The sequence below is a fragment of the Propithecus coquereli genome, unplaced genomic scaffold (assembly GCF_000956105.1).
Source record: "Propithecus coquereli isolate 6110/MARCELLA unplaced genomic scaffold, Pcoq_1.0 Scaffold1, whole genome shotgun sequence".
NCBI lineage: Eukaryota > Metazoa > Chordata > Mammalia > Primates > Indriidae > Propithecus > Propithecus coquereli.
The window spans coordinates 3,215,508-3,228,643 of NW_012133857.1; the positions used below are offsets into that span (position 1 = coordinate 3,215,508).

General features: G+C 41.6%; 1 pseudogene; it reads left to right on the plus strand.

The window, feature by feature from the left end:
- Window positions 1-7,755: 7,755 nt before the first annotated feature.
- LOC105813356 overlaps window positions 7,756-13,136 on the plus strand; it is a 27,632-nt pseudogene continuing 22,251 nt past the window's right edge.

A 13,136-nucleotide genomic window follows, 5' to 3' on the forward strand; every position in this document is an offset into this window, starting at 1 on the left:
AAAAGTTAGCAGGTTTTAGAGTAGGCAGAAAAAAAAGAGAAATAGCATGAGAGACATTTTAATTCTATAGTGATAGGTCGACCTTTTGAGCTGTGAATTTTCCTTGATGTAATTTGCCCTTCGGCAAGAACTTGTGCACAAGAATTGGCTATAACCAACTGGAGCCATAGAACACCTGGCATCCCTTTGAACCTTTCCATTTATGAAAATACTTGCAAGTAGAGGTGCCACAAACTAACTGGCGTGCCTGAAGGGGGTCATTCTCCATGTCTTTCCTCATTTTTAAAAGATTTTTTCATTTTTCTTTAAAAGGTGCGACCCAACTGTAGTCTATGGTTAGGTGACATGGATCAGAGTGTGCTGATTGTGGGTGGGGCTAATAAATGTTTCACCACTGAGTTGGTCCCACCCTCTTACATGTCTCAATTTCTCTCTTTGGGAGTCTAGTACCAAAGAGAGGGCTCAAAATGCAGAGTGATGAGCTCTTATATCCATTTCTAGGAGGAGCCTTCTTTTAATTAATTTGTTGGGGGTTCCCTATAGGGTAACTCACGCCTCAGGGAATTGCCCCAGGCAACTCCCACTGAGCACCCTGGTCACCCAGGTCTGCCTTTTGGCTTGGAGGTGATTAAGATGCCTCTTGTCATCAGAGCTGGGAAACTCAGTCTATCATTGATCTACAAACACGACAGCTAAGTTTCCTCGTTCACAGATACACAGAAAAGCCAATTCAGATTAATATTAGGAGGAAAAGACAATGGGGAAGACCCTTTAGAATGGACCTCCAAATTTTAAGTTAGGACCCCAAACAACAATTCTTTAGAAAAGAACCAGATAAGACTAACGAAAAACTAGAGGTCCAGAGCTCAGGACGACTTACCAGTTCCACCAAAGGAGAAGCTCGGAGCCGGAGAGCCCAAAAGGACCACACCGGTACCTGGCACAGAGTTCAGGCTACTCCTTCGGCCATCCTTAGTCTTCTCTGAGCCCCATGTCTGGACACCATCTTGTCAATGGAAAAGAAGCCAAACTCTGTAAAATAATTTTGAAGAGATTTATTTCTGCCATATTTGAGGAACATGACCCAGAGCCATGCCCAAGAAATCTTGAGCAAGTGGACTTGCTGTGGTTGGGTTACAGTGTGGTTTCATACAATTCAGGGAGACAGGGGTTTATAGGTAAAGTCACACATCAATACATGGATGATATATGTTGGTTTGGCCCCAAAAGGTGAACCATCTCGAACTGGTGGAGCTTCCCGGATATAGGTGGGTTTAAAGATACTTTGACTTGTAATTTGTTAAAGACATGAAGCTTTGTGTAAAGACTTGGAATGTTTTAAGATAAGGAAGGCTGTTAATCAGAAACAAACCACTGGACATACATTTTTTGTGTAAATTGTGGACTTACATGTGTGTCTTGCATACCCTTAGGCCTGTTAATGGGTCAGAAAGGATGTCTCCAGGAAGGGAGCATGATGAGGCATGTGTGACCTCCCTCCTTGTGACAGACAATTTTGTTTTAAGGTACCCCCTTGGCCAAGAGGAGGTCTATTCAGTCAGCTGGGGGAGAGAGCCTTAAGATTTTATTTAGTTCACAGCAGTTTTGCAGTGATCGCTGAATTTTTGGCCTCAAAAGATACAGGATCTGTGTGCCTCTGTGACCAAATGCACTTTCCTGGATATAACTGTCTCCGATGTCAGGACATAGAGAGTGATTACTAAGTGAAGCAAGAAAAAGTGCAAATTAAACCCTTGCTTCCTAACAAAGCCAATGTGAAAAAGAAAAGAGAAGCCACCTAGAAAATGAGATGTGTCCAAAAGAAAGCCATGGGGGTGGGGTGGGAAAAAAGAAAACATCATAAAGTTGTCTCATACGCATTTCATCTGAATTTTATCACCATTTGTAATCAATTTCCAAGGCTTCATTGTACCCTTTAAATTTAGTTATTCAACCTATTAAACAAGTCACCTCATTGTTGCCCCATTTGAAGGAAGAGTGGAGTCTCTTTTGATGATAAGAGAAAGAAAAGGAGTCACCTCAGGAGAAGAAAATGTTCTGAGTAAACACCTGGAGCCTAATGGTAAGAAGTGGTGATACTTTGTCACTTGCCTTAACCCTTTCAAAGATTCATCAAACCAGAACATAGAAATTCAGGTAATGAATGAATACAAATTTTCTCTGTAAAAAACAAGAAATTTTTCTTTACAAAAAAGAACAGAAATCACTGATATCTTATTATTTACCCATTTAGGTCTGCCTCTTGGCCATTGTTCTCCAGTGGCTTCTGCTTTCTGCAACGTGAGAAAGGAAGTCATTATAGTTTCCTACCTGACATTATTTGTAAGTATTGCACTACAGGACACGTTTCAAATAAGAACATTCTGGTTTGAAGATGAGGTATCTAGATTATTTTAACAACCTCTGTTCCTCTGAGGCTCATCTCCTTCTGCATTTTTGAGTAGATTATTCTTCTCCATTATTTTTTCAATACATGATGTAAAGAGCTATCTATGCAACCCCTTGCCTTAAAAGACTCCCCCAGAGAGATCTCATCTGAAATGCATGAAAATGCTTTTTAAAAAGCTATTTTGCTTTTATTTCTGTCATAATAAAAAAATTATCACCACATTCCATAATTATATAAATTGGTATTTTAGGTAATTAATGTTTTCAAATGCTGAAGATTTTATTTCCATTTCACAACTCAAGGTACAAAAATTAATATTCATATATTGCTTTTCACTTTGCAAAGCACTTGTACCCTATATTGGCAGCCAAAAGCAAGTCTAAACATAAAAAAGAATACATAAGCATTCTATTAATTCAAAACACAAAAAATTTGCACAGTTTTACTTGGTCAGTTTCCTGTTTCTTGCCAAAAACAATCACCTGCCAATCAGTTGACCTAAAGCAGAGGAAAAAAAAGAAGCTGGCAGAAATCATCAGTGGTCCTTCAAGAGTTGGAAATTATGAGTGTTTCAAATTTTATAATTAATTTCAAACATACATTATTAACTATAATTCCACACTCAACACAAACCTGACATGAATATATTTCCAATTACCTTGAGAATTTATTTCACTGCTTTACTTCACAAGTAGCACAGTTCATTTTCTGGTAGCACAGTTCATTTTCCCTTTCAATAAAAATTTAACATAATCTATCAAGTATTATCATTAGCTTTCTCATTTTGTCGCCCTTGCCCCAATCCCTCAACACACACACACACACACACACACACACACACACACACACACGCACGCACGCACAAAACACTTGAACCCCCCCCCCCGTCAGATATGCCTTCTAGGAAAACATGTGTTTATACTTTTCAGGGTAAAGAGAACTTAGTCCGTATTGTTCTGTTATGAGAATCTTCCCAAGGCTACAGCAACACAAAGTAATCTGAGCCAGGATAACTTGCTTTTTTGCCTTTTACTTTTGTTATCTAAATTAACAGCCAGGGTGTACTTGGTAAAGGGACACTAAAATGACATGTTTTAAGTGTCTACATGCCAAATGAAACTTTCCCCTTTCTCTCTTCCATCTGCTTAGTAAAAAATACATGGATATAGATGATAGTTGATAGCCAGACAGAAGGGTAGATGATAGGTACAATAAGCCACAAGATTTCTCACCAATGACATCTTCCTAATTTGCCATTATTATGTAACAGGTCCCATGAATTAACCCAACATCTATAAGGTTGTATTGTTAGCTCACATTTTTTGAGCATTTAAAAGAGCCCAGGCACCGGGCTAAGTCACTCATGTGTTACTTTAATCCTCACAGCAGCCTTATAAAGTGGATATAGTTATTTCTCTTGTTTTGCAGGTGAACAACTAAGTTTTACATAGGTCACATATATAACTCACTCAGGTCACACACTAGAATGAAGACCACAATGCCTATGTCAGAGGATTAAAGAAGCTAATATACATATGTACAGTGCCTGACAAAAACTATGGCATTTAGTAGGTAGTCCAATGTAATTTCTTCCCTCTCCCCTTATTTTAAAATGCTACCCTGAAAAAGAATTCATACGACTGTAAATTTGTAAATTTTCCAAGCAGTATCTTACTTAGGTAGGGCAGCTATTACTTCCCCTGTTTCACAAATGGGACATGAAGCAACCTGCTCATGTTCACAGGTAGTACAACTGAGACCCAATTTGATTTCAAGGCAGTAAAAGGTCTGTTCTTCAGGGAGCTATTTTCCATACAGAATAAAATTGCCATGGGAAAATTTAAAATACAAAAGATAACCTCCTAGGGTGAAAATCAAGTTAGTTAGAAGTAAAATATTGCCAATTTTTCTATAAACACATGGATAAGAGCAGAGGTTGGGAACCAGGAGAATATTTCAATTCTGACTTCACAGACAAATTTAGATGGCTACTAATTTTTTGCTATTATAACTGTTCTCACTATATTGGATATGTACTGTGATGAATGTGATGAATGATGGATACAGCCAGAACTCTCCTACTCCAAATCAATCATGCATCTGTAGAAAAAACGAGCTAGAAAAACATTTGGATATCATGGTTCCTGTTTTGTTTTCATGCATTTTCATGGTTTTAAAGACTTAGACCTGCTGAAACTAAGAATCTATAGACCCTGATATCCAAAGTGTAGAAAGTCACATTTTATTGGTTTCAGTTGCTCTTTTAAAAAATATGTACAGCATAAATCAGTGCGTGCTGGCATCAAAATCAACTGGCATGATCAATCAGACTAAGGCTTGAGGAAATTCTCATTTTTTCTTCTTGATAATCCCATTCTGTAGGTTTCCTGATTTTAAGTACAACACTATTAGTCTTGAAAAATGTTACAATTTGCTCTCACAATAAATTTATCAACAGGAAACATAAGTAAATCCCATTATCCATTGTAGTTGCTTCTTATTTTACCCAAGAAACCCTGTTGTCAACTTCTATGTCATTATTTTGCACACGCTTATCTTCACATATACAAACACTAAATTAAAACCAAAGGAAAGGCCGGGCACGGTGCCTCACTCCTGTAATCCTAGCCCTCTGGGAGGTGAGGCAGGCAGATCGTTTGAGCTCAGGAGTTTCAGACCAGCCTGAAAAAGAGCGAGACCCCATCTATAGAAATTAGAAAGAAATTAGCTGGACAACTAAAAATACACATAGAAAAAAAAATTAGCCAGGCATGTTGATGCATACCTGTAGTCCCAGCTATTCGGGAGGATTGCTTGAGCCCAGGAGTTTGAGGTTGCTGTGAGCTAGGCTGATGCCACGGCCTTCTAGCCTGGAAAACAGAGTGAGACTCTGTCTCATAAAAAAATAAAATAAAATAAAACCAAAGGCAAAACAACAGAAAAAGTTATCATTTTCAAAATTTAAGATTCTCCTCCTCCAAATCTTCTGTTTGCCTCTTTTGTGATCAGAAAAATCTATAGCAATGATACAAGGTTTCACAAGGATTCCCTTCTGAACAAACTTGTTATTACCCTCGACAAAAGGGAATGCTCACAGTACTTCTCACTAAATCAAATACAATCTGCCATTCAAAATTGTTCAGTGTATTAAAGCAATATAAAGCAATAGACTAAAATATAGCCAGTTCTCCACTCACCCTTTTCTCCTGTTTGACACAACAAGGATTCATAACTAGAAACTTCAGAATCTAGGACAGTGCAATTCAGTTTCCACCTTGTGTCTTCTGCTCTGGAAACTGCAGAAAATCAACTAAGAAGACAAGACAGTTTTGAACGACCCTTCAACATCCATCTAGTCTCAAGAACAAACTGAAAGGCAATAGAGTACCAATCTATAATATTCTGTCTCCTTAACAAAATGATCTATTGAGACCTTTGGGTAAAAATGAGCCAGGAACGTAGGTCAGCCAACCTAATGAGGAGCTTTCAAGTCCAGAAGAGCTCAGAAGGATAAAAGCTTCCAGAGAATTGGAACTATGGTCCCTAGGAACTAAGTTACTTCAGAAAATAATTCAAATGTATTTGAATCTCCCATATTTGGATTTTAATGTGTGATGACATAAAAAAAAAAAAAGGCATTGCTGAAGGGGTGGGAGCCAGGATGGATTTTAGGGACAGCAGCACTGGGTGACCGCTCACTGGGCTGTTAAGCATAAAGAAAATCCACACTGGGGAAGAAAGGGGACCTGGTGTGGGCGGAGGGGCCCTCCAGGGCTCCAGGCCCTGCTTTAACTCACTCTACTGTGGCTCGGATGCCTCTGAAGGCCGCGGGCTGCTGCTTGCCGGCTCCTGCCCAGAGCTGTGAATCCTCACCTGGCCGACCTCCCACTCCGTGTTGTCAGGATCCGGGGAGCTCAGGGGCTTCTTGCTCTCCACTCCAAAGGCAAGGACACATTTGAAAGGGACTCTCAGGTATTTTGAAATGTGCAGTACATTCTCTTTGACGCTTGCGCCCTGCTGTGCAACAGATGTCAGGGCTTCTTCCTCCTGTCTGTCTGAAACTCTGTGCCCTCTGACCAACTACCCACGCCTTCCCTCTGCCATCCCCCAGCCTCTCTTCACCATCAAGCTACTCTACTTCTACGAGATCAGCTTTGCAGATTGAACACGTGACATCATGCTGCATTTGCCTTTCTGAGGTAATGGGTATGTTAGTTAGCTTTATGTCACATTCCACATAGTGCACATGTATATAAACTTCACATTGTACCCCATACATGTATGCAACTATGACTTGTCTATCAAAACTAATATCAGTAAAACCATAACAAATAAAATAGATGCAGGAAGCATGGCTGGACTGCCCCACATACTTGCTCTTGCTGCTTCAGCTGTCCACATTGCCTGGTACCACCTTGTTTAGCCTTCCGTGGCAGATGTTTTGGGCTGGCAGGATACAGCAGTTTCTTAACATAAACTTGGCAAATTTTCTAGCGAGTCCCCTCTAGCTCTGGCCCTCTTCAGAGGGAGAGCTCGAGGTTTTCCCATCTGGCTGCCCAGTCTGGAGACAGGTGGCTTCCTCGGATGTTTCCTGGGGAGAGGTGTGTCCTCCTTGTTCTTCCCCATGGCAGCTGGTGCTGTGGGTGGAGAGGAGGCCATGGGGCCAGGCTGTGGGGCTGGCCTTGAATCAGGTCTTGTCTGCAGGTTGGGTAGAGGACTGGCAGTCACTATGGCTTTCCGGTCTCCTCTGGCATCTCCTGCCCATGGATCCAAATGCCCTTCATAATTTGAGGGAAGGTAGGCCACTCTCTGGGGTCAAGGGTCAGAAACTGTTTCATAAATGCTTTCAATTCCTCCTAGAAGAAAGCAGATGTCTCCACCTTGTATGTGAGATGTTGCTTTTAAGGTCCCTCCAGTTCTCTCCATCAAATGGAAGAGTCTTGGCTGTCATGGCATAGAGGACAACCCCCAAGCTCTACACGTCCACCTCTAGTCCCATATAGTCCTCATTCAGGAATTCTGGGACACAAAAACAGGCAGTTCCACAAAAGCTTTCCAGCTTGATTCCTTTACTAAATGTCATGGCAAAGCCAAAGTGAACTAGTTTGATACTGTCATTGTCATCAAGTAGGATGTGGGGCTTCAGGTCCCTGTGGATAATCTGGTTCTCACTGGCACTACTGCATGGCAGCCAGCATCTGTTGGAATTTGGTCATAGCCTCCTTCTCCTCCCAGTGGCCGTGTCTCAGTATATGCTGGAAAAGGTCTGAACCACTGGCATATTCTGTTATTAAATAGAGGGTGTCTTCAGTCTCAATGACATCCAACAGCTTAAGGATGTTTGGATGATTCAGGTTCCTCATGGCTTTGACCTCAATATCAACACTTTCCAGGACATGGAGCCTCTGATTGGACATGATATTGATGGCTACCTGGGTCCTAGTAGGAAGGTGCTGGGCCAGCATCACCCTGGTGAAGCTGCACCAGCCAATTTTCTTCAGGAGCTTATAATTATTAAGCACCTCAGTGGACAAATTGGAGGCCAAGCCCTGCTGCTTGGTCACCTCTAACTATGCTAACTCTACACTAGTTATGCTAAATAACTAATGAACAATAGCAACTACACTATTTAGGCTAGGAATACTAACAATACAAGCTATATGAACCAGGCTAAAAATACCATTGATACTAATTATGCTCACAATACTAAGTATACTGTGCTAACATTACTGGCAGACAATACTAACTGTAGTAACTACACAACAATGCTATGTATAAACTCTCTCTATGGTCAAAATCTACAAGTCACCAGCAGCTTCCTGGGCAATATGGACTGGTTATGGAATTACTAAAACCTAGGTTTAGCCTAGGTTTTAGTAATTCCATAACAATGGCTCTTTCTGAGGTCAGAGCAAGAAATGAGCTAATCAGGGCTGGGGATAACCCAGAGTGGTTTTTTCCTTTTTTGGTCGAAAGAACATTTTCCTCTTTAAAGAAGTGTTTTTTGTTCACATGGTTCTAGAGATTGATATTAAAGTCTGCAGCCATACCACACTGAATGAGCCCAATCTAGTCTGATCTCAGAAGCTGAGCAGCATTAGGTCTGCTTAGTACTTGGATGGGAGATTGATATTTAGTTTATTAGAAATTTGAACATATACAATGCTTCAGGGACCTTTCAATTTATAGTAGAAGCTCACGTGCAGGTGGAGAAAGATTTCTCACGTAGAAATTAAGATATAACTGTAAAAAAAGTTTATTTTACCCTTTGGAGGGACAGAGAGAATGAGAGAGAGAGTGAAGGTGGGGGGGAGAGAAGGGAGGTGAAGTGGCATCCCAAAGAAAGAGAAGGGAGATGCCAGCAGCAAGGCCAAGTGGTTTTCTGTTTTATGGGGACAAGAGGAAAAATATTAATTGTTGCGGAGTACTTAGCAGCCAGTGGAAAGACATCAAGTTGTCTGTCTTGTTTCTTCTGTTCCTGGAGACTTGGTTATCTCTGAAATGTATTCGGGCTTATCATAGGGTATGTGATTTTTGCCCCTGAGATTTGTTTTGAGCAGGAAGTGAAGGCCTGGAGTTTACCCCCTTGCCCTCTGGTCTGGGAGCGTCTCAGGAACACCTTTAGGCTATAGAAACAAATTCTAAAGGCTGTGAGCTGGTGAATATGAAGAGAAAGATGTACATTTCCTTTCTTTTGGCTCTTTTTTGATGTTTGTGAAAACAGCTCTGCCTGCCAGCAGAGAGAGGTCTTATTTCAGCAAGGCTTTCTTTACAGTTTGAAAATCTGTAATAACTTTGGGCTTTTAAAGGCCTCATAATGTTTATAATTGAAATATTCCATTTCTTTATTTTAAATTTTGATTGGTGTCAGAGTGATGCTAAAACATAGCGGACATCACGATACTATCAAAATGTGATCTGTGGCGTGTGATACACAATAAGCTCCATTCTTAACATTTACAGAGCTGCCAGGACAATAACTGTCATCACAATTTCCCCACATGATCATCATCAGATTTGTCATCAAAAACCTCAGAGGCCAGGGAGGAGGCAAGATGGCAGATGAGAAACACCTGCAGCCAAAGTGTCTCTGCAAGAAGTAAAGATTTTAGATGAATGTGAAAAAAACAAACAGGCAGACAATCATAGATTGGATGAGGGTCAGAACCTACAGGAGACTGAAGCTACAGGAGACTCCACGGGAAGATGTTGCAGAGCAGAACTGGAAGGAGAAATTCATTGGCAGGGTCTAAATCCCGAGATGCTTGGAGACCAGCGGCAAGGGTAGGTGGAGTGGTTAAATTTCCCTTCCCTTGCATCTCGGACTGCTGGTGGGGTCCTGACCTGCTAGAGACACCTGGTGACACCAGCGCAAAGACAACTGCTGCCAGTGAGCAATGAACCTCTTCAGGACATGGTAACAGGCTCCCAGCGTCCTACTCCACACACCTGAGCTGATCGGCACGCGGCATATTGCTTCATTCTCCCCTTTTCCTCTCCTACCTGTGGCTGCCACAGAGAGACAATTTAGCCACCACCTGGAGGCATCCACAGGGAATGGAACCTTTCCCTTTGGGGCTCTGCAACAGACTGAGCGGTACTCGGACTGTGAGCTCCGTAGTCACCGGCTCACCCTGGTACTGCTTGCCTGGTGACTCCAGTAGAATTGGGCAAACCCTGAGACAGAGAGACATTGATGCATCTCGGGCACCCCATGAGTGGCTTCAGACCAGCATTCTTCATTTGGGCAGGGTCAGTGATTGATCTCCAGGGCCCAGGGGACAGGCCTGCAGGCCAGATCCTGTGCACCCAGGTCTAGATTGAATTGCCCAGGGGCACAGAAGGGATATTTGTGAACAAGCCTACTGAGGTACATGTGCCTTCAGGGGCAGATTGGAGTGGGTCCTAGCTGCAGCATGCTCAAGAGGCAACCCTCCTGCCACAAAAGGGCCATGGTCCCAGCTCAGGCCATGATCTTTGGAAGGGAACCTCCTGGCTCGCATCATAGTCAGGGGAGCTCCACTGGCTTGAGGTCCTGCCTGCTGGCAGAGGCCCAGCAGAAACTGAGGAATAGGGGAGGCTGAAAAAGAGCAAGGCCCGCTCCAGACTGCGGATCTCAGATAGCCCTACCCTGACATGCAGACTTTTTGGCTTAGTGGAGCCATTTCACCTCCTCCCTGGCAGCTTTTCCCAGAAGCAGAGAACAGAACTTTGATCCCTGCTAACAGCATTTGTGGAGCTTGAGGGCAGGCTCACCCAACCCAGCTCTGCACAGCCTCACTCCCACAGCTCCCTCTGCTGAGGTGGAGGATAAGGACACACCTGAAAATCCTAGGACTCCACTCACCAACTGAGGAACTCAAGTGCCTCTCCAGAGGAAGGGGAGATGGTTATGGGACCCAAAAGCATTGCAGCCTCCTCCTGCCAGGAAGTGCCACCTACTGACAGGGAGGTCAATTTGCATGCCCTTTTACTGCATTTACTGACTCATCACACAGGGTGTGGTTGAATCTAGGAGACTAAACTGGTTATGTCATTATCTAAACAAAAATCCAAAGGTAAGAAGCAACAGCCACTCCAAGACGTGAAGGAATCAGCAAAAGAACCCTGGAAGTATGAAGACTCAAACTGAAAGGACACCCCAAAAGGGGAACACCAGCTCTCTAGCTATGGATATCAACAAAATTCAGAACACTAAAGTGACAGAAGAATTGCAAACATGGATTGTAAGAAAACTCAATGATATACAAGAGAAAATGGATACCCAACACAAAGAAACCACAAAAAAAAAAAAAAAAAGGAAAAAAAAAATCCAGGACTTGGAAGAAAAATTCACTAAATAAATTGAAATACTAAAGAAAAATAAAACAGAACTTCTGGAAATGAATAAATTTATTCAAGGAATTACAAGACACAGTGGGAAGCCTCAAAAATAGGGTAGATCAAACAGAAGAAATAATTTCAGGGATTGAAGATAACACCTTTCAATGAAACAAGTCAGTCGCAGAGATAGAGCAGAAAAATAAGAGAAAAGAGCAAAACCTATGAGAAATGTGGGATTATGTGAAGAGGCCTAACATGAGAATTATAGGCATCACTGAGGTTGAAGCAGAAAATAAGCAAGGGTAGGACAAACTATTTGAGGATATAATGGAAGAAATTTTCCTTTCCTTGATAGAAATCTAGATATCCATGTACAAGAAGCTCAAAGGACTCCTGGGAGATTCATTGCATACAGGAAGACACCATGACACACAGTCATCATACACTGGCCAAAATAACTATGAAAGAGGCCCTCCTAGGAGCTGTAAGGCAAAAGCAACAGGTTATCTACAAAGGAAAACCCATCAGATTAACTGCAGACTTCTCAACTGAGACCTTACAAACCAGAAGAGACTGGGGCTCCATTTTCACTCTTCTCAAACACAATAATGCCCAGCCTAGAATCTTGTATTCTGAAAACAAAGTTCCTTATATGAAGGAGAAATAAAGACCTTCTTGGACAAGCAAAGTGTGAGGGAATTCATCAAGACAAGACCTGCCCTCCAGGAAGTACACAGAACAGTGTTACATATGGATCAGCATGATAAATACCAGTGTAAAATTGTCCAAATCTAGAGGTCAAAGGCCAGATACCACAATTGCTCAAGAGAGAAAAGAGAGCAACAAAGTTCAACTCAACAGGATAAACAGTATTTGCCCCACTTATCAATTCTTTAAATAAATGTGAATGGCTTGAACTTCCCACTGAAGACACATAGTCTGGCCATAAATATACACAAGTCAAGTATCTGCTGTCTTCAGGAAACACGTCTAACCCACAAGGATGCATTCAGACTCAAGCTGAAGAGATGGAAAACAATATTCCACACAAATGGAAGCCAAAAGAAAGCTGGCATAGCAGTTCTCATTTCGGATAACTTAGTCTTCAAATCAACAAAAGTAATGAAACACAAAGATGGTCGCTACATAATGGTGAAGGGTACAATTCACCAAGAAGACATAACAATTCTAAAGATTGATGCACAGAACTCAGGTGCACCAAAATTCATATATCCTACTTGATCTAAACAAAATGATAAACAGCAGCACCATAATAGCCAGGGACTTCAACACCCCTCTGACAGCACAGGACAGGTCCTCCAAACATAAAATAAGCAAAGAAACAATGGACTTAAACAGAACTCTGAACAAATGGGACTGACTGACAGTTACAGAACAGTCTACCCAAAAACCACTGAATATATGTTTTTCTCATCAGCTCATGGGACATTCTGTAAGATTGATCATATTAGGCCAGAAAGCATGTCTCAACACATTTAAATAATAGAAATTATACCATGCATCTTCTCAGACCACAGTGGAGTAAAATTAGAAATGAACTCCAACAGAAACTCTCATCTTTACACAAAGTGATGGAAACTAAACAACTTTCTGCTGGATGTTTATTGGGTTAAGGAAGAAATTAAGATGGAAAGCAAAAGAGACTTTGAACTAAATGACAAAGGGGATACAAGTTATCAAAATCTGTGGGACACAGCTAAAGCAGTCCTGAGAGGAAAATTTATATCCACAAATGTCTACATGCAAAAGACAGAAAGATCACAAATCAACAATGGAATGAATTATCTCAAAGAACTGGAAAAGGAGGAGCAAACCAAGCCCAAACCCAGCAGAAGAAACGAAATAACAAAAATCAGAGCAGTGGCTGGGCACAGTGGCTCAT